Genomic DNA, 4,591 nt, shown 5'->3' with positions numbered 1-4,591 from the left:
CTCCAACCTCTGCCAGTGTCACTGCTGCTGCCACCACTGCTAATGCTGCTGCTACTGCAGTTGCTGACGCTGATGCTGCTGCTGACACCACCACCAATGCCACTGCCACTGCCACCAACACCGCCGCCACTGCTGCCAACATGAACACCATCACCAACACTGTGGCCATCACTACAAAGCCTGAAACCAGGGTTACAGTAGGTCCCCAGATGGGGCAGCTCCCACCCAGCCAAAGCCCACGTGAGTGCAGGAAGGCCCTCATGTGAAACAGCCAACCAGGGCTCAGTGAGGAAAGACCCCATTGGGAGTGGAAGAATCACTTCCCTTGATCTGCTGGCAAGACTCCTACTAATGCAGCCCAGGATAATGCAAGTCTTCATTGCAACAAAAGAACTGTTGGTTCTTATTCAATTTATTGTCTACTGAAACCCCCAGGTCCTTTTCTGCAGAGCTGCTATTTAGCCAGTTGGTCGTCTGCCTGTAGTGGTGTGTAGGATTGTTCCATTCTAAGTGTGGGACTTTTCAGTCATGCAGGACACACCCCCACATGGAGACAGTTGCCTTTTTCATGTGTGTCCTGAATTCATATACCACATAAAGATATTGCCACGGAACACTAGTATCCTATCATATAAGCTCTTTCATAAACTTTTCAATATGTTCAGGTTCCTCATTCCCACTTCTTTCTTTAAAAGCTCATTCCAAAATGTCATACCTCTTACTATAAGAAACCCTCTTCTGATTTCATTCCAAGTTTGGCTTATGACCAGTTTTTAACCTTTGTTTAAATTACTAGTTCTTTTTCCCTCCTTAATATTCATGTGTCCTTTGCCCTCCTGTGCAAAGCATTCACAAATAAATATTCATATACCCTCTTTTGGACCATATAACATTTCATAGCAGAGGAAACAGGTTCAATGTTGGGAAGAGGATAAAAGACTATTTTGGTAGGGAGATGGCAGTATAAGAGATGTTACTGCTGATTCAATTTATTCCATTAATAAACCACAAATGAGCTTCCTGAAGTAGAAAGGATCAAGAGCAGGACCAATTTAGAGTAGATGCTGAAGTGAAAGAATTCTAGGTTTCTGGAATTCTAGGCCATGGATATACTTCCTCCAAGAACAGCGTTAGAGGCTGGTCAAAACTCTTGTATATTATACACAGATGAAAGAGCTTGTATATGGATAGAAGGAATACCATAACATTTTTCCTGCAATCATTCATTCACATTTTAAAATGAATACTTTGACTGTATTTGCACTTCCTTTGTATTCATTTTCTACAAAATGAATTGATTCAGCTCACTCACATAAATGCTTTCCAAAAGCAAATTGTTAGTACTTACACCAGGCAGACTAAATTTTATAGGGGCCAAGAAACACCTGCTGAAAGAAGCTATTTAACAACTCTCAACAAAAGCAGTTGAAGAAGACAGACAGACATTTGACTCAACCCTTGTAAAAATGAGCAGTGCAATTAGCTTGTGTAAGTGTGACAAGAAAAAGTTAATTGTAAACTCTGCACACAGATAATAAATACTATGGTAACCTAAGTGTTCTAGGGATGAGGCTTTGGGCTAAACCTAGGGAAGACCACCCCTGCTACAGCATTACTCCAACACTACCATGGTTGTTGAAGTTATTGGGAAGCATTCTCAATTTATTTGTGTAACATCCAATTCCCTTATGAATGTTTCATAAGGCACAAATCCATGGAGAATTTGTTCCACTGTCTTTAATAATTATGAACTATATTGGGGAAGTGTAAGAATATGACTTGGGTAACATGTTTTATTGAGAAGCTTTAGTATTCCTATTCAAATTGAGGACATTCTCCACTCATTTTACAGTAGTGTAACCATGGAGTAATCTGTATGATACCCATGAAGTTTAAATCACGTAAAACCAGAGTAAACAACAACAGAATTAGTCCATAGAATCCAATGAATCTCTTCCTTTCTACAAAAGTAGAACTGATCTTTTCTTAGCCTTTTTAATTTTTATATCTTTTTTTACTTTTATCTCATCCTTTTGCCAGATCTTCTTACATCCCCCTCCTCTTTTTATTTTTCAGTTCTATCTGATCACAATACAATGATAGCTTTTTATCACTGAAGCTTTATACTTCCTTTCAGTCTCTCTCCTCTAGTCTATACAACATTCCCACTTTAAAAAGAAATCTCCACAATATTTCCTACATTGTGACTAAGAGCATATGAAAGAAAAGCCTCAATACATTATCAAAAACATAATTCTAGTTTACTGTGATGACTCAAGCCAAAATAAAAGCATGCAGAAAATCCACAAGCAGATGAACAACAATGGCACATGAAAGTAGAAGGTTAAGAAGCATTAAAATGAATATTTAACTTTTTAATAAATAATTATCTTCTAAATTGCAAAAAGACATCATTTTTTTTCAACAGATCTGCACTAATACAGCTCAACTGTTATTTCTCCAGCAGGAAATTAGTGGGGACAGGTGTCATGATAAAGCACAATCAACACTAAGAGAACCTATTTAAATCAATGTCCATTTCTCTCCCCTACCTTGATTGAGATTTGGCTTTGAGTCCTGTATAGTGTATTAAGTTCCCCTTCTTACCTCAGCACTGTATTATGAAGCATTAAAAATTGCCTCTGTGAACTACAAAATTAATTCTGTCCAAATAGCATCTTTCTCTTTTTCATATTACACGATATCATTCCCAATTAAATTCCTAGCCCCTCTAAGATGCATTGGACCTTCATTTAATACTCTCTGTGCTGCAAGTTTTACAGGAATTAGAAAAAAATATGTATTATGCTGGATATCATTACAATGTTACAAATACATACATGTAAAAGACATGTATCACTCATGGTTTGAATTTCCTGAGCAATGAAAACAAGCCTGTGGGTACATTCAAATGATACGTAAAGTTCAATGGCATGAAATGAAACCTCTGAAGGACTGCTGGTGATTAAAGAGTAGTGAAGACACAGATTCTGATCTCATATGAACTAGACTTACTAATCCAGCTTCATTCACTTCAATACCCCTGATTTACCATGCTGCTGTATGCAGATCCAGAACTATAGATTGGCAATATTGTTTCCATTCTTCCTTGTAATGTTAATGTTTATATGGAAGAACTTCACAGTTTAATAGCTAAGTTCAAATAAAAAATGTCTCCCTTCTAGCTAATGACCCTATCTTTTAAACATTATAGCCTAAATTCTCTACTCTGATCACTACAGTCATAGAGTTAGTAATTCGATTGATCCAGAATGTCTTCTACTTGGAAACAGGAAGGGTAAAAAATTTTGCAGGCCTGGCAAACAGGAAATTTAGTATCTACCAGAGATGCTAAGACAGGAAATCCAACTATTATATTAGTAAAGAATGGGCTATATTAGAGCCCAAATACTATATGCACAGAGTAAGGGAAATAGTAAGGCCCTACGGATAGACAAATTAAAACAGAAAGGAGGGCAAGAGAGCTGGCAGTTCCTAAAAGACCTAATAGTGAAGGCTCAACATCAATCTATTTCAGTGCCTCTGCGCTGAAAGATAAGACAAACTGAAACAGATGAATGCAGGAGCAGAAATAGATTTGTAGCTATCTGGAAATCAAAAAAGATACATGCAGGCAGTGGTGGAAAGGGACATTAGTAAGGAAATGTACAGTGGACTCAGTAAAAGCGCATGAATAAAATCAGGAAAGCAAGTTACAACTTGCAAAAGATGCTAAAAAACACAAAAAGGGTTTCTATGATTATGTCAAGTGAAAAAAACAATGGGGACACTGTGTATGTGGTGCTCAGCAGAGAAAGCAAATGACTCTGGCCAAAGTTAGGAAGTCAGAAATGCTCAATGACTATTTTGCCTCAGTCTTCACAAAAAACAAACAAACAAACAAAACCCTCCAACTGAATGACTAGTAGAATTAGTATAAGTCACAAATGTCAAAGATCTACCCTGTGGACCATATCCGGACTGCAGACCCATTTCATTCAGTTCATGAGGCTCCTGGAGGAGCCACAGATTCAAGGGTACAGTGAGTCAGAGCATAGCCCACCACTGATTTCCTGGAGAAAAAGAGCTGCACTGGGGACATGTATTGGTGTTGCAGGGACAAGCAGAAAGAGCCCTGTGGTATGGATCTGGCTCAGGGAGCCAGCCGAGTTTGACATGCCACATTTAAAGAAAGAAGTTATAAACAAGTATAAACAAAGAAGGATGTAGGTAATGATAAGTAATGAACATGTCAAAGAATTTTTGTTTAATTTGAATGAATGAAGCTCATAGGACCTGAGGGAATCTATTGCAAGATGCTGAAGGAACTAGCTGGAGAAATCTTGAAGCCACCAGCCATAATATTTATACAGTCATGGGTGACCGGCTAGTTTCCAGAGGACTGCAGAAGGCTTAATACAGAATATATCAATTAGGCCACATTAATGCATTAATTCACCATCCAGCGCAAGGTGGTGAAGGCCTGCAGCAAGGCAGCAGCCCTGGACTTCAGAGGGGAGGTTTTGAATGAAGTAAAGAGATTAGTGGGGGCCCCGGGGGGGGGGGAGAGTTGGGTGTCCAAGAAGAGTGG

This window comes from Gavialis gangeticus, unplaced genomic scaffold, assembly GCF_001723915.1.
Source record: "Gavialis gangeticus isolate Ggan-Ray unplaced genomic scaffold, GavGan_comp1, whole genome shotgun sequence".
NCBI lineage: Eukaryota > Metazoa > Chordata > Crocodylia > Gavialidae > Gavialis > Gavialis gangeticus.
The sequence above is the reverse complement of the archived record's forward strand: the minus strand, read 5'-3'. Positions refer to the sequence as shown.